This window comes from Pteropus medius, unplaced genomic scaffold, assembly GCF_902729225.1.
Source record: "Pteropus medius unplaced genomic scaffold, Ma_sr-lr_union100, whole genome shotgun sequence".
Classification (NCBI taxonomy): Eukaryota; Metazoa; Chordata; class Mammalia; order Chiroptera; family Pteropodidae; genus Pteropus; species Pteropus medius.
In genome coordinates, this window is record NW_024346062.1 from 11094724 (window position 1) to 11121428 (window position 26705).

Here is a 26705-nt window from a genome sequence, read left to right on the forward strand (position 1 = left end):
TATATTTTCCAAGATCAAGTTGCAGAATATGTGTTTTCTTAGTCTTTCAGGATTGCAGAAGATATTCAATATCTTGTGCAGGGATGGAAAAATGGAAAGGTGACTTGAAGCTAAAGAAGTTTGCCTCCCTATAACTCCTCCCTGCCAGTGTACAGTCAAAGGAAAAGAATAGTCCTTGAGTGTTTCACCCTCCCCTTTTCAAGAAAATCTTTCGTTAGTACTTATTTCTTTTCCCCATGGTCAGGTTGGCTGCATCTCCAAACACTTGTAAGTGCTGTATGTTCTGACATATCCTGAAGTCATGCATTAGCACCTTTTCATTCAGCAAAGGGTGAGAACAGATATCTTTTGGCAGCTGACAGCAGGGAGCAGGCAGAAAGAACAGGAAGGAAACTGGAGGACAGGGACACTGCGGTGGTCTAGTGGCTAGCAGGACTAATGCACCAGCTGTGAATAACCCCCTTTTTTTTTTTTGCCTCCAGTCTACCCACCAGATGTCTCTCTGTCACTGTCATGTCCTCAAGCTATCCCAGTAAATGATTTGTGCATTGCAACTGAGTCACCAATGTGGCAATTGAACCTCTTCACAGCTCAAAATTGTTGATGTGTGCATGCGGGCCCTGTGATTGTACTGTATGTTTGTAGGAACTAGGATGGAGTTGGGAGGTGCTTAGGGAGAGGTACCAGAAAAAGGGAATGAGAAAATCGTAGCAGGAGCCAGAGAAGATAGTGAAATGTCAAGGTTACCTTGTTTCGCCTGAGAATTAGAGGGAAGTGCACATTAATAGTGGCCTCTATTTGGTCTTTTGGCTCTCTTAGACTGAAGCAGCCCATTGCTGCTCTGGTAGATATACATATCACTTTGAAAGATTAAAAAATGAAGAATGCAGTGATCTGTATTGTATATATGCTTTATTCTGTGGAAAGAATGTTAATAAATATACTGTGAGCCTGCAAAGTTTGCCAATATAAATAATGTGGCATTTCAAAGTCTGTCAGTAAATGTAATTGAATTTTTCAATGTAAAAATACAATTCAGCTATAAATTGGAGTCATGCTTGACATTAGTTGGGCATTAGAAGATATTAATTAGATACCGCTCACTTCTTCTCTCTGTTTCTTTATATTAAATGAAATTATCAGGAAAGAGAAATTTGCAAGCATGCAATTTGGAGAGTTTTATTCTCAAAAACAAGCTGCCTGGTAATTTTTAGTGGAGAAAACTGCTTTTTTCAAACCTTGTCAGTGAGCTGTTTAAAACATGTCCTTCCCAATGTGAACATAATATGGAAAAGCTAATCCATTTTAATACTTTGTAATGATAATAAACAACAGGGAACAAGTAGCCTAGGGAAAAGATAATAGTAGTCACCTTTAAACAGAAAAAGAATAGCAAGTAATTGTACGTTTTTACACTAGGCTGATGACAACATTTCCTGTGACTTTGAACTTACTTTGGCTGTCACCATTGCAGCAAACATTCTGCATATCAGTCAGACAATTGTATTTCTTGCATGACATTTGCAGCATAATGTAGAAATTTACTTATGTGATTGTTGTATGTAAGCAGACAGTTTATACGTAAATAATGGTGTTTCTTCATGCTACAGCTGCTGCATGTGGAACTGTAAAGATCTTTTAGATCTCAGTACCACAAGCAATTTTCATTGTTTGTTATTTTTTCTTAAATCTGCTTTCATCCTTCTTTGGCCCAGTTTAACTCTGAGTGTATAGTTTATGTGGTAGTGCAGTGATGTGTATGTGTTTTCCAGCAGTTAATTACTTGCACTGAGATTTCAGAAATAGATTTAACAGTTTGAAAATTATTTTTCCTGAAGATTGTTCATGTTGATTTTTTGTTTTGTATTTACTACAAAAAGAAGTATATCTAGAAACCGACTTTAATTTGCATAATTTTAATGTTTCCTAAACATGTTGAATATTTTCTTTCTAGTTCTTGTTACCTTGAGATTTTGGAAACATATTTATAAAGTTTTCAATTTAAAATTTCTAAGTATCCTGGACTTCTTAGCTTCTTTCCAAAGAGCTTATTCTTTAAAGACTTTATTTTAGAAAAATAATCTAAAGTGTTCTCACACTGCATAATGTATATTACTCATAAATATCTTTATGATGCCATTTGCTGCTCCAAGAGGAACATTTTAATTAAGGTTCATCTTTGAGGCCATGTGGTCATTTACCTGGTTTGAACTAAAGGTCTTTAGATTCACTCTGCTTTCTATAAATAATATCCCAGTTAGTGTTAGCCTTTTTTATAGCTAATTAAAACATCTTTAAAGATAAATGTTTTTGATTCTAAAATAACTTTCTTTTAGATTGTACTGAAATAGGTATGTTCAGTTGTAATGCAGTAGCACTTTTGCCTACCTTCTGATATTTGTGGCTGGATTAAATTTATCATTAGCTTCCAGGAATTTCCATTTAAAAAAAAAAATGGGATGAAGTCCAGCTCTAGGGACTGAAAAGAAAATGGAGAAATGGAGTAAATCATAAATAAAATAATTCTACTTTTGTAACTTCCCAATCCAACATTCTAATTCCATGGCTAAGAATTAGAAAAAGAGGATGATGGCTAGCTGACTTCACCAATTTATGCTTAGCCACTAAACTAGAGGCATTTTCCAGTCTCTGCATGGACTTAGTTATATGACTAGTTTTGACCAAGGTAATGTGAATTAAATTGAATTGACATATGTCACTTCTGGGCTAAGGTATATAATTACACAGTGGGCCTACTCTTAGGCCTCTCCTCATTTCTGCAGATGATAGATAAAACCAAAGTCACTTTGCAGCCACAGTATGAGAATAGCTTGGATTTCTGAGCTACCTCATTGGAGGAGAGCTCTAAAAACATCAGACTAAGATGAGAAATATATATGATGATTTAACTACAGTAATTTCGGCATTGTTTGTTCAGTCATTAGCCCTCTCTACTACAGGTATAAACTAATATTTATTGCCTCCTGTGTAATCCTCACAATATCCTTCTAAAATAGATATTGTGATCTCAGTGTTACAGTAGAGGCATTTGAGACTTGATATATTTGATTAACTTGTCTAACAAATTAAAATTTGAGCTTCCTATTAGAGTCCTGAATATATATGTGTTTCTTAAACAGTCTTTTTTAATGTTTATAGCGCTATCAATTTGACATGCTTACGTCATGGTAAAGAACAGTGTTATAATGGTAGATTTGGAAGTTAGGAACTATTCTACGATTTGAAAATATCAAGTGAATTAGGTCAAAGCAAAGTACACTTTTCTCCATTAGACAATGTATTATTTTAGTGTTGATTCCCTTTATAGAAGACAAACATACTGAAACATAACTCATAAGGGATTTCAGAACTGTCTTCAAGGAGAGAAGAGTATCATCACTGACATGGGTTGTTCCTGACTTCGTTTCCCAACAAAAGAACTCACCACTGAAAGAACCCTAGAACATGGAAATGAGATTGATGAGCCCTAACCACCACCCCACTGCACCACTGTGATCAAGACAGACTGCATTAGAAAGGTAAGAGAAATGGCTGCACACTGACCATATTGCCCCTCCCCCAGGCCAGCACTGCATTGAGAAGTCTCCCCTGAATCTGTGGTTCTTCCAATAAGAAAAGAGAGCCCAGGGGTGATGCCCAGCATTGTGGGAGCCTCTACTCTGGTTTCATCCCATAGGGATCACAGGGGAGATGCTTCCAACAACCAGCACTCAGATCTTGGCAAACCGAGTTCCTACCTGCAGATATAAGCTGGGGGCACAGTCTGACCAGGAAATGCAGTGGGGTGCAGTTCTTCCCACTCTTAGGTAGAAAAATCATAGCCCTACCTGCTACAGATTATGGATCCTGACTAGAAATACTATTTGATTCCTGCCTGAAAGAGACTAAGAGGGCCCACTTGAGGCAACTTTCAAATTTTCTAAGTCATATCCCTACCCATAGCAGAGAGTGGACCCCCAGCCCCATCTGACAGGAAGGGCTGGTGAGAATACCTGAAAGCTGTATAACCCAGCAACTCTCAATTGCTGCCTGAACGAAGCCTTTGGCCTCATTCAGGCAGGGAATTAGAGGCATGGATTGGCTTGAGTCAAGACCCCCAAGTAAAGAGCATTAGTGGCCTTGGAGCTGCTTCTCCTATTGCTGAATAGAGCCTTCAGCTTGCCCATCCAGGGAACCTCACCAGAACAGCTGGTAAGTCGTATAACTTGGCCAAGTGCCATTGGATAAGAGCACAGCCCATGATATTCCCTGGCTGTATAGTAAAACTGGTAGCCTCAGCTGACAAAAGTATTCAGGGCACACTTTTCTTGCCTAATTTGGGTCTCCAAACAACAAGACATGCAGGCCTTATTCCACTGTCCAGCAAAGGCAAAGCCAGTGAAACAACCCTCCCCCTCTTGACCTCAGTTAGTTCACTCAAAAATGGACCCTAATAGCTGCCCCCATTTTCCCAAGGACATTACCAGCAGAAACATCCAGAAATTCAAACTGAGCGAAATGGTAAAGAGTTATCTCTACCAAAATGAATCTGCAAAGTCTGGAAAAGGAGACCAGTTACTCAAATGTGCAGATACCAACATACGGAATCAAGGATCACAAAAAATCAGGTGAACATGCCACCAGATGAAACTCTAAAATGCTAATAAACGGCCCTAAAGAAATGAAGATGTATGAACTGTTACAGTAAAAACATTCAGAATAATCTTTCAAGTTTAGTGAACTAAAAGAATGTACAGACACCTAAAAAAATTTAGAAAAACAATACATAAACAAAATGAAAAGTTTAACAAAGAAATAGAAACAATCAAAAAACAAAGAAATCCTAGAGCTAAAAATAGAGAAGAGTCGGCAACCTAGAAGATAGGACGTTAGAAATTATCCAGAGGACAAGAAGGAAAAAGAGTGAAGAAAGCCTATGGGAATTTTGGGACACAATGAAAAGGAAGAAACTATACATAGATTATGAAAATTTCAGGAGGTGAGGAGAAATTGAGTGAAAGTATATTTAAAGTAGTAATGATTAAAAGATTCCCAAACCTAGGGAAAGAAATAGTTAGATCCAAGAGGCCAAAAAGATCTCAAATAAGGCAATACATTGTAAGTGTCAAAGCCAAAGAAAGAATTTTAAAAACAGCAAGAGAGAAGATATATCAAGTGAACCACCATGAGACTATTGGGTGATTTCTCAACAGGAACTCTTCAGGTCAGAAGAGAATGTGATGATATATTCAAAATATATATTTTTTTCAATCTGTCAACCAAGAATACTATACTCAGCAAAGCTATTCTTCAGAAATGAAGGCGAGCTAGACTTTTCCAAAGAAAGAAAAGCTAAGAGAATTAATTACCACTAGACTTGACTTACAAGAAATATTTCCTTGTGTGGAAATGAAAGGACACTAGTTAACATTATAAAAACATAAAGCAGTGTAAGACTCATTGGTAATGGTAAATATATAGTCAAAGTTGAGTTCTGTAATATGGTAAAGTGATGCATAATTTCTAATAACTTTAAAAAACAGTAAAGATAACTACAGTAATTTGTTATTAGATAATAAAAAAATATGTAAACTGTAACATCAATAAAATGTGGAGGGAAGAGAATTAAAAGTATAAAGCTTATGAATTCATTGAAGTTATTAGTTTTAAATAGGGTGTTATAATTTTAAGGTACTTTATGTGAGCCTCATAGAAACCAAAGGTAAAAACCTGCAGTAATTATAAAGAAGTCAAAGCATACTGATACCACAAATCATTAAAACACACCCAAAAAAAGATGATAGCAAGAAGCAAGGAATAATAGATCTACAAAACAACCAGAAACAACAAATGGCAATAGTAAGTCCTCACTTATCAATTACTTTATATGTAAGTGGATTAAATTATCTAATTAAAAGACATAGAATGGTTGAATAAATAAAAAAGATCCAATAATATGTTGCCTATAAATGACTCACTTTAGCCTTAAAGACATATATATACAAAGCTAGTGGGAAAAGATAAGAAAATGGTAACCACAAAAATAAGGGTAGCTATATTTATATCAGATAAAACAAATTTTAAAAACAGTAATAAGAGACTAAGAAGGTCATTATATAATTATAAAGGGGTCAATCCAACAAGAAGATATAACAATTCTAAATATTTATGCACCTATTATTGGAGCACCTAAAAAATAAGGCAAAATCTAACAAATTGAAAAGAGAAATAGATCAGCAATTTAATAATAGTTGGGGATTTTAATACTCCAACCCGACAATGGATAGTCATCCAGATAGACAATCAATAAGGAAACAGAAGATTTGAGCAGTATAAATCAAGTAGACCTAACAGACATATACAGAACATTCTGAGATAGCAAAATACTCATTCTTCTCAACTACGCATTGAACATTCTTCAGGATAGACCATATGTGAGGCTACAGAATAAGTCTTAGTAAATTCTAGAAGATAAAAATCATACCAAATAACTTTTCTGACCACAATGATATGAAGCTAAAAATCCATAATAGGAGGAAAACTGAAAATTTCACAAATACACAGAAATTAAACACTCTTCTGTACAACCAATGAATCAAAGAAATTAAAGTGTAAATAAAACATCTTGATACAAATAAAAATGGAAACACAACATACCAAAACTTATGAGATGCAGCAAAGCAGTTACAAGAAGAAAGTTCATAGCAATAAACATCTACTTTAAGAAGAGTGATTCCAACCAAACTCCATGCCTTACGGAACTAGCAAAAGAAGAAAGTGAACTCAAATCTAGCAGGAGAAAGAAAATAAAGATTAGAACAAAAATAAATAAAATCGAGGACAGGAAAATAATAGAAAAGGTTAACCAAACTAAGAATTGGTTCATTGAAAAAGATAAATGAAATTGACATATCCCTAGCTAGAATAACCAAGGAGAAAAGAGAGAAGACTCATATCAACAAAATTATAAGTGAAAAAGGAGACATTGCAATGGATAAGATAAAAATACAGAGAATCTTAAGAGATTGCTGTGAATAACTATACTCCAACAAACTTGACAACCTAGAAGAAATAGAAAGTTGAATAGAACAATTACTAGTAAGGAAGTTGAACCAGTAATTAAAAATCTCCCTCCAAAAGAAATTCCAGATCCAGATGACTTTACTGGTATATTTTACCAAACATTTAAAGTAGAATTAAAACAAATTCATCTCAAACTCTTCCAAAAAATCACAAAGGAGGGAACTTTCTGAAACTCATTTCATCAGGCCAGGATTACCCTGATACCAGAGACAGAAAACTCCAGGCCAATACCCCTGATAATAGATGCAAAAATTCTCAATAAAATACTAGCAAACTGATTCATCAGCATATTAAAAGAAGCATTCATCATGATCAGGTGGGATTTATAACTGGGATGCAAGGATGATTCAACATACACAAATCAATGTGATATATCACATTAACAGAATGAAAGATAAATTATATGATCATCTTAATAGATATAGAAAGAGCATTTGAGAAAATTCGACATTCATTCACAATAAACACTCTTACAAAATTAGGTATAGAATGAACATACCTCAACATAATAAAGGGCATATATGATAAGCTACTATCATAGTAAGCGGTGGAAGGTTGAAAGCTTTGACTCTAAGATGCGAATAAGACAAGGTTACACACTCTCATAACGCCTATTCAAGATAATTTAGAAGTCCTCACCAGAGCAATTAGGCAAGAAAAAGAAATAAAAGGCATCAGAATTAGAAAAGAAGTAAAATTATCTCTATTTACAGATGATTTATATTTAGAAAATTATACAGACTCTTCCCCCAAAAAACTGATATAATCAACAAACTCAGTAAAGTTGCAGGATACAAAATTAACATACAGAAATTAGTAGCATTTCTATATACTAACAAAGTACCTGAAAAAAAAAAATCCCATTTACAAGAACATCAAAAACATTAAAATACTTTGAAATAAACTTAACCAAGAAGGTGAAAGATCTTTAATCTGAAAACCATAAAACCATTTCTCATTAAAGAAAACACAAATAAGTAGAAAGGTATCCCATGTCTATGGATTGCAAAAAGTAATATTGTTAAAATATCCATACTACCAAAAGCCATCTAGAGATTAAATACAATTTCTATCAAGATTCTAATGGTACTTTCTACAGAAAAAAACTATCCTAAAAAGTATATGGAAGCACAAAAGACCCTGAATAGCCAAAGCAATCCTGAGAAAGAACAAAGCAAGATGCATCATACTTCCTGATTTTAAGCTGTACTATAAATAGTCATCAAAATATTATGGTATTGGCATAAAAACAGACAAATAGACCAATCTTGCAGAATTGAGAGCCCAGAAATAAATCTAAGCATATATATTCAACTAATATTTGACAGGGGAGCCGAGAATACTCAACAAAGTCAGTCTCTTTAATAAATGGTGCTAGGAAAATTGGATAGTCATGTGTAAAAATCTGAAACTAGACCCCTCTCTTATGCTTTATAAAAATTAAATTGTAAGACATAGAACATAGGGAATAAGCTTCTTGACATGGATATCGGCAAGGCAATAAATTTTTGGATATGGCCTCTAAAGCACAAGCAATAAAACTAAAATCAAACAAACAAACAAAAACAAGTGAAATTACATCAAACTAAAAAGCTTCTGCACAGCTAAAGAAAAAAAAAACAAAGATAATCTATGGAATGGGAAAAAAATACATGCAAACCTTATATCTGATAATGAGTTGATATCCAAAATATATAAAGAACTCATACAACTCAGCAAAAAAATAATGTAATTTAAAAATGGGTAAAAGACCTGAGTAGACATTCAAAGAAGATATATAAAAGGCCAATAGGCATATGAAAAGATGCTCAAAATCACTAGTCATTAGAGAAATGCAAATCAAAACCACAATGAGCTATCATCGCATATCCGTTAGGATGGCCATTATCAAAAAAGACAAGAGATAACAAATGCTGGCTAGGATGTGAAGAAAAGGAGACATTTGTATACTGTTGGTGGGATTGTAAATTGGAAGAGCCACTATGGAAAACAATATGAAGGATTCTCCAAAAATTAAATGTAGAACTATCCTTTGATACAGCAATTACACTTCTGGGAGTATATCTGAAAGAAATGAAAACACTATCCTGAAAGATATCTGCACCTCCATGCTCACTGCAGCATTATTTACAATTGCCAAGATATGGAAACAACCTAAGTGTCCATGGACAGATAATAGGAAATAAGAAAATCCTGCCATTTGCAACAACTTGGATGGTCCTCGAAGGTATTTTGCTACGTTAAATAAGTCAGAGAAAGACAAATACTGTATTTCACTTTTATGTGGACTCTAAAACAAACAAAAACTCAGAAAAAGAGAATAGATTTGTGGTTTCCAGAGGAGAGGGGTAAGAGAAGAGGGAATTGAAGAAAAGTGGTCAAAAGTTACAAACTTTCAGTTACAAGATAAATACTAAAGATATACAGCTCGATAATTAACACTGATACATGATATATAGGAAAGTTGTTAAGATAATAAATTCTAAGAGTTCTCATAAAGAAAAAAAATTCTTTCTCTTTTTATTGTATCTATGTGAGATGATGGATGTTTGGATGAAAAAAAAGGGGGGGTTATCGAAAGTAACCTCATGGGTGATCTGATCATAAATTCATAACTGAGCTAGTTATAGAGGGTAGTCATGCCCCGGGCCTATAACTTCTGTAGCGAAAGGTTTTAAGGCAGCCTTTTCCATTGTTCTTATGCATCTAGGTTAATACACCTTTGAAATACCAGAAGTAATACCGCCCCGCCTCAGGAGGTGTTAACCCTCAAGAGAGCACATAATTTTGTTAACTATCCTCTAATCTAATTCCCTCCTTGCTTTCTCCATTCTTCCTTACATCTTAATTTCAAATGCATAAAAGAAGCTGCAGAAATGTTATTCTGGGAAGCATTTGAGATCTTGCTTCCAAGGTACGTCATCGGTTTGGCTGAAATAAACTCATAATAATAATCTACAGGTTTGGATGTTTCTTACATTGATACATATATTTTGAAATGATTATTACCATGAGCTTAGTATGTAAGTCAAACCATTTTGCTATATACCGTAAGCTTATATAGTGATGTATGTCAATTATATATATCTCAATAAAACTAGGAAAAAACCTCAGGAAGTCCTAAAGATATTGTTTATTTTATGGAACACATATCATTGGGCTTTATAATACTGAGTGAATGAATACCAATGTCACCGATGATACTAATAATTTAATTTTCCATTGTCTTTTTTCCTACTAAATTTTATATATGAATATCATATTGAACTTCTTAAAATCTGTCAGTTCATCCTCTGTTGGTACCATGACTGATATTTAGAAAATACAGCTCCTGTATTTTTAAAAATCACGGTACTTACTTATGAAACCCTAGACTATTCCTCAATATAATACACTTACCTAGGAATGTATTTGTGGCAAAATTACAAATATTCAAAAGAATTCTATTATCAAACACGCAGAGGGTATTCAACTTGGGCATGTCAAGTTCTTAGATTCTACTTCTGAGAAAGGCAATAAGGAATTAATTTACCAGAACTTTTGATATAGATTCTTCTTATTAATGAGTCTGATAGGCTTCGGTTTTAGAAAAATTCATCTGACTCACTAGTTTTGCAGAATGTTTGAAGATATAGTAGTTAACTCAAGTTCATCCCAGTGTTTCTCGAACTTTTGTCTCCATTGGAAACACCTCGTTTGTTAAGACATATTTCTGGGCCCTATTCTCAGTTTTTTATTCAGTAACTATAAAGCGGGGCTTAAGAATTTGCATTTTTAAAAGTTCCCAGGTGACATTAATGTTATTGGTGTAGAGACTACATGTTTAGGACTCTGTTTCAGAAGAAACACTTCTAGCTGAATTTGTTTAGCAATGGATTCAGATGAAGTTATGCTATCTCAATGGTCTTAGGGGATCACCTTGGAAAATTTGTTCAATTAGATCAAAAGTGTCCATATTGACATGGCTTTGGGCTCAGTATCTCTTTGTAATTGAGGCAATCCCTGAAGGTGCTGACAGATGAAACTGTCTGTTAAGACTCCCAGCACCTGGGACAAGTTCTTCCTTGAAGGGGACTTCAGTGGGCTTTTACATGTTCACCACACCCAGAAAAAATCTTCCAAGCCCTGAATGATCTGTAGCTGGCCTGATTCTCAAACCTTAGATATATCACTCTCCCCTTTGTTATTTATGATCCACTCAGTCCAGACTCTTTTCATTTATACAAAGTCAAGCTCTTAAAAACACAGCAAATCAGATGGATTTAGCAGACATATGTAAATAGTCCATCTAAAAAGCAATAGAATAGACATTCTTCTCAAGTCACACAGAGAACATACTCCAGGACAGATCATGTGTTAGGCCACAAAACACATCTTAACAAATTTAAAAAGACTGAAATCATATCACGCATCTTTTTCCTACCATAATGGTATGAAATTAGAAATTAATCGCAAGAAAACTGAAAAATTTAAATATGTAGAGTTTAAATGGTGTGTTCCTGAACAATCAATGAGTCAAAAAAAATTAAAAGGAAATCAAAAATTACCTTAAGCCAAATGAAAATACAACATACCAAAAGTTGGGGGATACAGCAAAAGCAGTTCTAAGAGGGAAGATTATAACAATAAATATTTACTTAAAAAAACTCAAACAACCTAACTCTATACCTCAAGGAACTAGAAAAAGGAGACTAAACTAAGCTAAAAGTTAATGAAGGAAATAAAGATCAGAGAAAAAACAAGTAAAATAGAGACTAAAACAGTAGATAAAATCAATGAAACTAAGAGCTCTTTTTTTTGTTACACAAAATAGATAAAACTTTAGTTATGTTCACCAAGAAAAAAAAAGAGAGGATTCAAATTTAAAAAAAAAAAAAGATGTTAAAACTGACACTACAGTAATACAAAGGAGCATAAGAGACTAAACATTTATATGTCAACAAATTGGACAACCTAGAAGAAATGAATAAATTCCTAGAAGCGTACAACCTACCAAGACTGAATCATAAATAGAAAATCTGAACATATTTATTACTAGTAAAAAGACTGAATAAGTAAGAAAAAAATCTCCCAACAAACTAAAGTTCAGAATAAGACGTCTTCGCTGACGAATTCTGCAAAATATTTAAAGAGGAATTACTATCAATCTTTCTCAAACTCCTCTAAAAAATAGGAAAATTTCAAACTCATTTTATAAAGCCAATGTTACCTTGATAGCAAAGCCAGACAAGAATACTACAAGAAAATAAAATTACAGGCCAATATCCATAATAATCATAGATGCAAATTCCTCAACAAAATATTAGTGACTCCAATTCAACAATACATTAAATGGATCATACACTATGGTCAAGTGGGATTTATTCCAGGGTAAGAGGATGGTTCAGCATCCACACATCAATCAATGTAACACACCACATTAACAAAATGAAGGATTATATGATAAAAGTCATATAATCATCTCAATAGATACAGAAAATGCATTTAACAAAATTCAACATCTATTTATGATAAAAATGCTTAACAAAGTGAGTGTAGAGGGAACATACTTCAAAATAATAAAAGCCATCTATAACAAGCCCACAGCTAACATTATAATCACTGGTGGAAAGCCGAAAGCTTTTTGTCTAAAATCAGTGATAAAAGAAGAAGAATGCCCACTCTTCCCACTTTTATTCAACATAGTTTTGGAAGTCATAGCCAGAGCAATTAGGTAAGAAAAAGAAATAAAGACATCTAAATTGTAAAAGAAAAAGTAAAATGGTCACTATTTGCAGGTAACATTATATATATAAAACCCTAAAGACTCCAACAAAAAAACTATTAGATCCAATCAACACTTAGTAAAGTTGTAGGATACAAAATCGATATATATAATCTCTTGCATATTTTTATACACTAATAACAAACTATCGGGATGAAGAATTAAAAAGACAATTCCATTTACTACAGCATCAAAAGAATAAAATACCTAGGAATAAATTTAACCAAGAAAGACCTACACACTGAGAACTATAAGACATTGATAAAAGAAATTAAAGAGGATACAGATAAATGGAAAGATATTTCATGCTCATGAATTGGAAGAATTAATGTTAAAATTCTCATACTCCTCAAAACAATTTACAGATCAGTGCAATCCCTGACATAATTTTAATGGCATTTTTCACAGACATGGAACAAATAATCCTAAAATTTATACAGAACCCAAAGACCTCAAATAGTCATAGCAATCTTAAGAAAGAAGAACAAAGCTGGGGGCATCACTCTTCCTAATTCCAAATATATTAAAAGCTACAAAGCGGTATGGTATTGACATAAAAACAGACACACAGATCAATGGAATAGAGAGGCCACACATATATGGTCAATTAATTTATGACAAAGAATCCAAGAATATACAATAGGGAAAAGACAGTCTCTTTAACAAATGGTGCTGGGAAAGTTGGACAGCCACATTGCAAAAGAATGAAAATGGACCACTATTTTGCAGCATATACAAAAATTAACTCAAAATGGATTAAAGACTTGAATATAAGGCCTGAAACCATAAAATTTCTAGGAGAAAATATGAAATTTATTTTGTGATAAGCTCCATATCAATCTCAGTAATGATTTTTTTTTTTTTTTGCATCTTACTCCAAAAGCAAAGGCAACAAAAGCAAAAGTAAATAAGTGAGACTACATGAAACTTAAAAGCTTCTGCACAGTAAAAGACACCAGCAAAAAATTTAAGACAACCTACTAAATGCAAGAAAATATTTGCAAATAATATCTCTGATAAGTGGCTAATATCAAAATATATAAATGCAGACAACTCGATAGAAAAAAGAAAAACAATCTGATTAAAAAACGGGCAGAAGATTTGAGAAGACATTTTTCCAAAGTAGATATACAGATGGCCAGCAGGAGGTCAATGTCACTAATCTTGAAGGAAATGCAAATCAAAACCAGAGTGAGATATCACCTCATACCTGTCAGAATGACTATTATCAAAAAGACAAGAAAATAACAAATGTTAATGAGGATGTGGGGAAAAGGAAACTCTTATGCTCTACGAGTAGGAATGTAAATTAGTGAAGTATGGAGGTTCCTGAAAAAAATTAAAAATAGAACTACCATGCGATCCGACAATTCCACTTCTGAGTATTTATCTGAGAAAATGAAAACATGAACTTTATATATAGATTCACCCCATGTTTATTGCAGAATACAGTAATCAAGACATGAAAGCAATCTAAGTGTTCATCACTGGATAAACTGATAAAGAAAATGTGATACACACACACACATGCTTAATAGAATATTATTTATTTGTAGAGAGGAAGAAAATTTTGCCTTTTGCAATAACATGGATGAAAGTTCAGGGCATTATGCTAAGTGAAATATGACAGAGAAAGACAAATACCGTATAAACAGATTAACAATTGTGATCTCCCTAATAAATATTGCAAAAGAATTTGACACAATTCAATAGTTATTCTTTATTTTAAAAAGTTCTTACAAACTAGGAATAAAAAGAAAATTTCCAAGACTTATAAGCTTTTCAGCAGAAATCTCCAGCATGTGTCATTTTAATTTAGATACATTATAAGCATTACTATCCAATATAAAACAAGATAGGGCTGCTCAGTCCAAAGATACTCTTTGAGGTTATACCAAAGCGCTTAGAACTTGCAGTTAAGAGAATTTAAGATATAAGAATATATATCTTTAAGGAATATATCTAAAAGATATACTAGTCAGAATGATGTGACTTTCATCATTATAGATAACAGACATGAAAAATTCAATAAAAGCATCTTTAAAAAGCTATTCTAATTAATAGGAAGCTAAGGAAAAATGTTATGTCACAAAAAATCTGAGCTACATAAAATAAAATGTTAGCCCATTCACAATATCCTGGTTTTCTCTTTATCTAGTTATTCACTTAACCTTTTTATTAAAGTTAATTTGCAAGTAATAATATTTTCTAGATTTTATGAGTATTATGAGTAGTAGTAAGAAATTGTGTGGGCATATTAACTGATCAGGAAATAATGGTCAATAATGAATGTGTTTTGTAAACTCTACTAAACAAAAAGAAAATTTAGGATTACTGTTATTTTTGAAGGGAAAAATAAGAGTGATATTGATAATGGTGTTTTAGAGATCTCAGATGGTCAGTTTTATCTGCTCTCAAATAAACTTGAAGTAATTAAGGAAAAATTAGTTCTATAACATCTCATTTCAATACAATATAATTTCTCTTTATTCTAAATACTGCAATTTTTAGTTACCTCTGAAAAAATCATTGCTATGAAACAGAAATCTCTAATCTGTATTTGTACTTATGTTTCTGTACAATGGACATGTATTAATTTTGTAATAGATTATTTTAGTAATTTCTAGGGACATTTATTCTATATCATTCACAAACATAATCCTGAAGTTTTAAATGTAAAACAAAGTATTGCCCTAGATAGTGAGCACTGATTCAAGTCACAGTGTGCTCTTTTGTGGTAGTGTTTTTAATAAAATATTATCAGTGGTAAAACGTAAATAAAAAGCAAATTGCTTCATTTATCATGTATTTTAAGCAGTTAAAATGAATGAACTCTCCTTAGAGAAAACATCTGACTAAGCAAAATAATGGTTATGAGTTTGAGAAAATGTTTAATGAACTTACTGGTTAAAATGCAGTTGTTATTTTATAGCCCATTATTTTATGTTTTAAATTAATTGAGCTTTCTTTGCTCACAGGCTTTTTTTTTTCCACTTAATATACCAAAATAAGTGACCTTAGTAACTCATGTGGATGCCAAGATGTTACTAGATGGGTAATATTGTTTAACTAACGTAAGAGTGTACTACTGCAAGAATGTATCCATGAACCTTCATATTTATTTGTCTGGTGTCAGTTCAAAGGCAAAGAAATTGCCAGTGATCAAATATGACTGGTCTTCAAACTGCTTGCATTGTAACATTCTGACTGATTATTATTCTCCTAGTTCTTCTAGTTCTGAAACACACCTATTTACTATATATGTGGAAGTTAAAATAATATTGCTGTGTGCATATTGAAATATTTCAAGTAACATATATACCAATTTGCTTAAGGCAACAGGATAAGGTGCTTACTTTTTAAAAATGTAAGCCTTAATGCAGCTTTATTCATAATTGCCAAAACCTAGAAGCAACCAAAGTGCCCTTCATTAGGAGAATGGGTAAATGGCGGTACATCTAGACAATGGATTATTATTAAGTGCTAAAAACAAACAAAAAAGAAAACTGAGCTATCAAGCCATAAATAGACATGAAGGAAATTTAAATATATATTACTAGACTGGCTTAAAAGGAGCCAATCTTAAAAGGCTAAATACTATATGGTTCCAACTATTGACATTCTATAAAAGGCAAAACTATAAAGACATTAAAGAGACCAGTGGTTGCCAGGGGTTGGAGAAAGGGCATTTAATATATTATTAAATGACTATTATTTTGTATCATATAATAGTTAAGAATTCATTTATTTATTCATTCAAGATTTCGTTAAGTGCCTGTAATGTATTGGTATCAGGATAAAGCCTTAAATAAGAAACACCCTTTCTTCTTGAAGCTTATATTTCAAAACAAAAAGGTAACATTGATAATTTTGATTTCATATTTTCTTGATTTCTCAGATATCAGATGAAAACATCAAAATTATATGACACTATATTCTGAATCTTGAAAGCCTATTTTTAAACTCTTTTAGTGTGAAGTTCTATGAGTTTAGACAAATGCATACAGCTATATAATTACTACCATAATTAAAATATAGTTTCATTACCCTAAAAATGTCCATTATAAAAGCAAACTTTTGATAAAGCTTTGTAATTTTTCTAATAAAACAGAAATTTAGCATAAATTTAGAACAACTTAAGTGACTCATAAATCATAAAAGTATAATTAAGTTCATAAGTATAGTCTGAAGGCATATTTAGCTGCAAGACAGAAATCAGTGAAAAGTAGCTTAAAGTAAAACAAAAAAACAAGGGATATAGTCTTTGTTAGTGAATATGTAAGGGTCTTACATAAGTGAAATGAAATGTCACTACCCACAAGAACTGCAGAATTGTTAATCAACTATTCACACACCATCTTCTTTTCCTCATCTACATAATCTTTTATCTTTGTGGCTCTCTGAGCAACTGCTCACTCAGTGATGATGGCTGCTCCAAAAGGGAATCCTCAAGCCATGAGTCTACATGATATTACAGATTCTGCACCCACATGGAGCTAATATGCCTGAATTTAGTTCCCAAATTCCAAAGAAAGGAATTAGGTGTGGCCAGAGAGGTGAATCATATACACAGTTAAACATTTTACAGGCTATAGATAGGTTTGGCAGTACCCCACTTCTTTGCAATGGCACCTCAGCAAGAGAAGTAGTAGCTGTAGTGGTGGTAGGAGTAATAATAGCAAAAATAATAATAGTAATAATAATACTGAAAATAACCAAAGTGAAGAACATGTTTTATTTTTAAGGGATTACCTAGAATATAGCTATTAAAGTCCAATAAGATTATATTGCAAATAAAGAAGGAACTATCAGAATCAGGGTAAGTGAGAGACTCTTTAAGGTAATACTAAAAGGACTAAGAAAAAAAGAAAAGATTCCAGTAATAGTGACTGATGCTAAAATCAACATGCCAATGTTTCCAGTCTTGTGCATTGAGGAAGACCTATTAATTTCCTGGAAGAAGTTTTGGAGATAATCACAGTACATGAGGATAAGAGTTCAACGTGAATATATTAAGAAATAAACACCATTTTATTGCATGATACCTACGATGCAAATAAAACAATGTTTAAAAGTGGGCTCTTGGACAATCAAACGTATATTCATGACAGATTTTTGAGACTGCCTTCAGCAGTTGATGAAATAATTGGTTTCTATTGCTATACTAACACACAACTCTGATGTTGGACTAGAATGTTAAGATTACTTCCAAATAAAATTACATTATGTTATTTATTTTGCTCCTAAAGAGCTTTATAAGGAGATAACACAAATGCAGCTACCAGTTATTTTATCAAGTTCTAAGGAAAAAGAAAAAGACCTGAAATCTTAGAAACAACAGAAAGAGAAGAGGACATGTTTTATTTTTTTTCATGTGATCTAAGATGATAGAGAGATATGCAGAACACATCTACTCAAACAAAAATAAAAACATCAAAGGTTATGTTTGAAATCCAGAAAAAATCTCGAGTGGAAAATAATAACTAGAACATTTTCAAAGTACTTTTTCAGAATCTAAATTCTATCCAAAAATTATAAGTATTATTAGTTTTATGAAAATGATTGAGTTAAACAAAGTATTCATTGCCAGAGTCATTTTTATATATCCATATTTATATTCATTATGTACATTAAAAATTGTAAATCATATGCCATGTTTTCTTTTGGCCTCAGTAGTTATTGGTACCATGAAATCAAATCTATTCACATGCACATATGTGCACACGTGCACACACACACATAGCATCAAATTATGTTTCCCTATTTTCCAAACATGAGCCTGATAAAAATCAAAATGACTCAGGTACCAAAGAATATACAACTAAAATGTCGCATACATCAAGAGGATCACAAAAAATATTCAAAATTACTACAATAAAAACCCTTCATTGATGAAAGGATTTGGGCTAAAAGCACTATAAAACCAATTCAGAATAGATATGTATCTATGTAGAGAATATATTCTACAATTTGGAATAGGATAATTGCAAAAATGTTTAAATTTGTTCTAACATCTAAGGAACCATCTTTCAGGGGGAAAAATTGACTTTTTTTTTTTTTTTTAATGTTTCATCCATATCAAGTACTCCAAATAGATGTTTTTATCTATAGTCAATATAATGGACAAAAGTCTTTAGACTTCAGAAAATGGATTTTGAAAACATTTCTAGCAAGCTTAGATACAAAATACATGTAGCAGATAGAGGTTTCGTGTAGTCGAATTTCCCATTATTCAGTGACTAATTACTCATTTTGTGGTGATCCAGTTCTGTGGCTTCTCCTCTTTTTTCCCTCTGCTGTCTGCCTTTGGCCATTTCACAGTTCGTTAGTACCTTCAACATCTGATTGGCAGCAGAAGAATATAGACCTGACTAAAATCAGTCAATTTTACAGTTTTGTATCACTGGGACTATCGGTTTCATGAGATATGCAATTGAAACTAATATTTAAAATGTAATTACAAAAGTTTTCTTGAATTTCAAATAATCATTTCCTATGTTACCAGAAATACTCAAACGTTCATGGTATAACTATTTTTTAGGATTTTTTTTCTGTTTAAATTCTCTTTTCTTACATAATTACCCAGGGTTCAGTAGTTTACTATATAATGTAGACATATAACACACAAAGAATGTGCTGGATTAAAATATGAAAAGAACACACTGCATTAAATTTTAAATCTGTCTTACATAACCAATAATCCCCTATCTTTTAAGCGGCTTTCTCTCAAAATAATCTAAAAAAGCAAATATAATGCTTTCAACAGTAATATATATATGTATAATATAATGTAACATTAGTTAAATACTGTATGGTACCCATATGTCATAGTAATCACACTTTTCCAATGTAGTTCTTCACATATTCTCAGGTTATTTATGTGCTATTTGTATATATATTATCCTTACATTTTAAGATTCACATTTTTCACATATATATTTTTATTTAAGATGAGTGGACACAATTTGATATTCTTTTTTCAGAAAATCTATTAATAATTGCATATCAAAGTTATTAATATACATATAAAATATGACTTCACTCATTTAAGCTTCAGTTTCCATTAAAGTTGTTATGAGATTTAAATGAGAAAATATATCTCATATATTGATTTAATGCCTGGAATATAGTAAGCAATCAAATAGCATCTTATACTACTAAGATTACATACATATATGTTATGTGTTTATTTGCCTTTGCTTAAGGAAATACCCACCTCCGTCCTGCTTTTGCTGCACACATGTCACTCACAATCTCTCAAGGGATATATATTTCATTTGTACTACGTCCAGGGCCACCCACTCACTTAAGCAGTGTGGGAAATTTTTTGTGTGTGACTATTATTTTTCTTTTTCTTTTTATTATGGTGACATTGGTTAACAAAATCCAGTAAGTTACAGGTGTACAATTCAACGGTTACATTTAAAAGGACCAGAGTCTGAATACCTGAGTTTTAGTTTTGGCCACGCGTGAATGAACTGTGTGACTGTGAAAAAGCATTTGACTTCTCAGAATTCCAAAAAATGGTCATACTTACCCTACGAATAACAAAGTTATATGAAATTAACTAAAGCGTTTTATAATTCACTAAGGGACATTAAAGTGGAAATACTAGTATTAAAAAGAAAAGCAACCCATATAAAGCAATTTAGATTCCATTCTATAAGCTTCTAGAGATTCATGAACACTAGAAGAACAGGATAGTAGTAAGTTCTAAGAGACAAAGTTGGCACTGGTTCACTACTGCAGGAATCTAGGCAATTTAATAAGGCTGGGGCATTCATGGAGAGGTGGGGAAGCCAAACAAAGCTTTTAGGAATACATCTATCATAATTTCAATTAAGACTTATTCATGGACAAACCTTAAATCTGTCTTATTTCTGTTACATAATAATTTGCAATTAATTATAGGATATAGCCACTTGCATATTCAATATCATATCTGATTTTCCACATGCCAGTTATATGATCTCCAGGGTCCAAGGAAAATGTCATGATCAAATGTAATATCAAATTTAAACTCATTAGGTATAATATTAACTGGCCCTCTCCCAAATCACCCCATTTCATGTAATTTTGTACTCCTGTCTTTTCCTCAAACCCATTAAAATTTTTTTCTTCCTCATATACAACCTCATATCCACACTATATATTCCTATGTATACCTCTTGACATTGGATCACTTCACCTATTCTTGTTAAAATTACCTCATCATATAGAAATTTGATTTATATAATGACCAAAGTTGGACCTATCACTTGGGGTTTCTACTGCTGAAATATTTTGTTACTAACTTATGTTGAATCTTATTGGACCATTCTTTTGCCATCAGAGAGTCTTACCTTCCACAAAGGAGTAATTTAAAGGACTTACTTCCCACTTCATGAACCTTCTCTATCCTTTGTATGTTTTGGAGTCCTGGGTGCCTTATTCTCTTGGTAAGCTGTTAGTTGATAAAGTTTGGTAAAATGGAACCTTTCTGAGGATATACTTCAAAACATATTAAGATAGTCACTCCTCTGTGATTTACATATTCAATGTTATCTTCATTCTCCTCTGTAATTGTTTCTTCCTAATCCAGTTTATATATCTTATTCGTCTTCAGAAGTATATAGTATTTTATGTCTTTATCTGATTTTTTTGTGTATATACATATTATATTTATAGTAAGTCAAGAATTATATTTTATTTTGGACTTCTTCGGTGCTCTTTTTTTTTTCTGTATCTAGGAACTCTTCATAAAGAGTCAGAGGCATAGTAAGCACTCAGTAAATATTAGTTGAATTGATTGAATGAGAATGACTGAGTCCTCTGAATTGGATAAGATAAAAAATATTTAGATGGGAAAGTACATGACGGATAATTGGATGATTAAAAAAGAAGGAACAAGTGAGAAACACTGGGGAAGACTGAGAGAGGAAGTGAGCATTACCAGGAGGAGAAATAGAGAATAATGAACATTAAGAAAGGAGAGGTTCTTCAAAAGGACAGTATTTACCGGAGAATGATGTAGCATTAGGCAATTCATGCACCTTCTTTTTAGTTCTGTTTGTAAAATACAGCATCTTTCTCCAGGCTATTACTTTAAACTTCTTTGATTAGAACATGCTATGTTCAATAAATGATATTTTTTAAATATTCTCTAGGAAAGGCCAACTGGGTTTTTCAAATGTGAGTTTATTATTCTTTTGAAGGAAAATTAAATTTAAATAAATTTTTTTGTAAGAAATTATTTGCATTTTTTTTGATAAAAATGTTAGTAAATTGCTGAAGCCAGGTAAATATCATTAATGGAATGGAGATAGTCATTTTTACAAAGTCTTTTTAATTATAGAGACAGAAAACATGCACACACATACATTCATATGTGTGCATGTTTAAAAATACATACTCATACTTTAAAATCCTCACATATATGCACATACATGTACACATACATACATACACACACACACAAGGACAAAAAGAGAAAACTCTAAAGACTGGTAAGTCTGAAACTCCAAACTCTTACAGGCTTTTATTATTACAGAGAAATAAGCCAATGAGTAAAAATACTAGGCTAAACTAGTTCCTTAATAGAAATAAAAGTAGATTTGAAGAATTTTAACAGTAAATGAATATATTAAGAGTGAATAATAGAACAAAAAGGAAGTATTTTCTTACTAAACGGCTGCATATAGTTTATTTAAAATGAAATGATTTCTCTCTTAGTTGAAAATGAATTAAACCTTTGTTTTCAGATATTGATATATTAGGATTATTAGTATATGTAATATGCCTGGCTTCTAATTTATCTAGCTATTTTGAGTCCACATTTAGATATCTTCTTGAAGTTAAACACAGAATTTATATGACCAGTATCTGATTAATATGTCACACTAAATCCTTGGTTATTAAAATATCATTATATAAATAAAAACATAAATACAAACACTAACGGAAAAACCAATCCACCAATAATGAATTAACTTGATCTAAGAGTGTGCTTGTTTTGTTATTTTTGGTGAGCTTCTTAAAACAATTTTATGTGAGTAAAATTGGAATCTCTTTTGCCTTTTGTTCCATTTACAACATCACAGAAGAAATTTTTGGACTATTTGAATTAAACTAATCTTTTAGAGTTACCATATAATTCAGCAATTCTGTGTAAACCCAAGAGAATTAAAAACATATGTTCATATAAAAACATACATGAATGTTCATAGCAGCATAATTTATAATAATCAAAAAAACACACAACACAAATTTCCATCAACTAACGATTGGATAAATATAATGTGTAATATCTATGCAATAGAATATTATTCAACATGAAAAAGAATGAAATACTGATACATACCATAACAAAGGTGCACATTTAAAATATCATGCTTAATAAAAGAAGCCCACCACAAAAAGTCACATATTGTATGATTATAATTACAGGAAATGTCCAGAATAGGCAAATTTATAGAGACAGAATGTAGATTACTTGTTTTCAGAGAAGGGAGGGAGGGAATGGAGACAGTAGCTACTAATGGGTATAGGGTTTCTTTTTAGGGTTAAAAAAAAATATCTGGAATTAGGTAGTAGTGAGGTTTTTATAATATTGTGAATATATGAAAACCATGATATTGTACACTTCATAATGGTAAATTTGATGTGTGTGAATTACATCTCAAACTAAAAAGCAAACAAAAAACCCAAAACAATATTTGAGTTTAGCTTCATTGCTTAATTGGACAATTTTGAAGTAAAGTTTGCAATATTTTTTACTTAAGAGGTTTCTCAAATTTAAGAGATTAGTTTTATTATTCATAACATTATGTATTAATGTTATGAATACTTTATAAACTAACTTTATAAACTATTGTTTGTATAGCCTTTATCATGGTCTGCCAGCAAGTGCTAATAATTTCTTGCCTTATGAAAAGTTGGCTTTATAACAGTAGCAAAAAAATCTTGAACATGAAAATTCCATATGCTCCCATCCCCCCAAAAGTGTAATCATTAAACATTATTTGAATTCATAGATGAAAAATATAATTTCTTGGACGCTGTACCAAGAAAAGTAAAAAATTAAAAAAATGTAAATATACATATTTTAGGATAGAAAAACGAGAAGTTATAATTAAAAGTCTCCTTCATAAATTTATTATCTATATTTTCCTATATTTCTGTTTCATAGAAAACCATTTACTTGCAAGTCAAACATGGAGACAATTTCAAATATTATACAAATCTATCCTTATAGCTTATTATAAGTAGGCTATTAATAAAACATAATGAAATGAGTCCATGTTACAAATATGATAAATTATTGCATGTTAATTTTCCACAGAATTTTCCCTAATATCTATCCACAGGCATCCTTGATTTCAGTGAGCTGGTATACTATAAAATGACAAAAGAGTCAAAAGAGGGAAATTTTTAACTTGAAGATTGTAACCAAATATTAGAATGATATGAAATAATATAACCCAAGATGGAGAGCAGGTATCAGTTTGAAACTTCATTTTCCTGGCAATCATTACCCAACTCCTAGGAATGTCTAAATGCTTATTAAAGTATTTCCACAAGTTTCTGCCTTCCATGCAAAAGGAAAGAAAAGAAAGAAAAAAAAGAAAAGGAAAAAAATCTTCTCTCTCTCTGCTTCCCTATGAGAATCTGGCATTACAGGTAGATTTGTCTTTTAGTAGGAGTCTAAGAACTGTAATGAATATAGGAGCCATGAAATAAGAAGGCTTGGAGACTACAAAAATGTGAGGATTGTGGTGAACTCTGCAATACAAAGCTATGCAAAGCAAGCAAATGCTATTCAGAAAAAGCAGGTTGTGCTAGTGTGGCTTTTCAGTCCTAGGATTATAAAAGTATATTTTTAAGATGTCTCATCATTAAACTTGTGTATCAAGACAACAAAACAACCACAAAGCTATATGGATAAAACAAGATATCTATATATTTTGCACATGTCAAAAAAAAAAAAGTTCTGAGTTGGGAATGTAAAAAGCAATAAGGAAAAAGAAGGAAGGTCAACATAAATAAAAACAGGAAAGTGGCAAAATTTTAAAAAATTCCTTCAATATATGTGCCTACTGGTTTAAAATAAAACTTGAGTTGTATTTCTAGCAATTAAAATACTTTCAATTAGTTGTATTATTTTGAAGGACATTTAAAATAATTTGTTATTAATCCTAATTATTTAAAAATTAAGAAAAAATTAATTTAACATTCTTTTTTGTGTTAAAAATCTGCAGGTGATTTTAATACTCCACATTTTTAGGTTTGAGCCGGCAGCCAGCAGTTGAAATTGACATGTGAGAGTTCTTCTAAGTCCCAGATGCTAGCTGCCAACTGCCTTTTTGTTCTTGTTTCCTTGGAAACGGAGGTTGGTTTCATGAAAACAAGGTAAGTACAACTTTTACAGAAGAGAAATGGAACACTCCTTTGTCAGCTTGCTGGCTGAGACCTGTAAGTGCAGCTTTCCAGAAAACACTGAAGTTGGAAGCCAGTTGAGGCACAAAGGAGTATATGGCAAAATATTAGTACATAAATTCTTCCTACTTAAATTTTACGTGGGAAAATAACCCAATAAAATTTTTAAAATTATTAAAGTTAAAAATCAAAAGTTTATCAATTCAAAAACATTTGAGCCTAGAGTAAAAAAATATCATGTACAGCCTAACAACGAGATGTTTTTAAATCTTCAGTAATGCTAAATAGACTATTATTGAGCAATACTCTGGGTTGACAGTTCTCAGACATGGCATACTTCCAACTGGCAAAAATGACTCTCCTGCAGTGATTTTGGAGGGAAGGAAGAGAGGAAGTGAAAGGAGACACTTCTCTTCCAGCAGTGTTTTCAAAAAGTTCTTCAGGTGATTCTCATTTGCCTAATCTCTGCCTTTAAAAATTACTGATCTGATCATACCATCTAAGTTGGGGGAAAAGAACACCAAGTCACAGAAAGATAGATATTCACACAAAACCTGAAAACTAGCTAATGGTGAGTCAGACAGAGAACCTAGCACTGTCTCTTCTTCAAACACATTTCCATTTGACACAGCATTACAGATTGGTGTCATGTAATGGCTTCAGAATTCTCTTGATCATTTTATATTTTTTAAGCATCATCAGCTGAATATAAAGAAATTTCATCATGGTATGTAAGGACCCTTCATTCAACATAAAGATTTAAACAGTTACCCACCGAATGTCAACAGCTACTCTTTTTTTAACATCATAATTAATTTACTCGTGCTATACATCATAAACTGGAAATAGAGCAAAATTTAGAAGATAAAATTCCATTTTTAAAACAAACTTAATTAGAAATGTTATTTTTGTTTTAATTTAGTTTCAACAACAGTTTTTATTTAGAAAAAAAATGTACCTTCTAAGAGTTGAACCATATTGTGTGGAGAGTCTTTGTATCACTGAGTAGATTGCAGGCCAAAACAAAGGCTGTAAAAGCCCATGGCTACATCTGTTACCTGTTTAGGTGTCTTAAAAACATATTTACATTTTTAAAATTGGAATTCCTTTGCCTTTATCACAGTCATGACTTGGTAAATTATCGGTGTTGTCTGATATTTAAAGAAAAACTGTCTCTTTAAAATCATGACAAAACCCAGAACTTCAAAAGCTAATTTCTATTTCAGTGAATCAAAGAACAGTGATTAAACACAAGGTTCCTTCAATGATGTTCTATCACAGCCTTCATGTTTCCCATCACACTACATATGGTCCAATTGTTTATAGATTACAAAAAAAATCCCTGCTCAGATGTTAAAGCAAGATGTTTTCTTCACTTTCAAATGGCAGGCTGACTGCCAATTTTTACAATTAGTTATTCTGTGCAAAAAAAAAAAAAAAAAAA

At 32.0% G+C, this 26705-nt stretch overlaps 1 long non-coding RNA gene across 1 annotated transcript; it reads left to right on the forward strand.

Annotated features, from left to right (window-relative positions):
* Positions 1-26705, forward strand: LOC120612529 (uncharacterized). Its single transcript, XR_005655472.1, has 2 exons — positions 1-3539; positions 25084-26705. It is a non-coding gene; the product is annotated as an uncharacterized LOC120612529 (long non-coding RNA).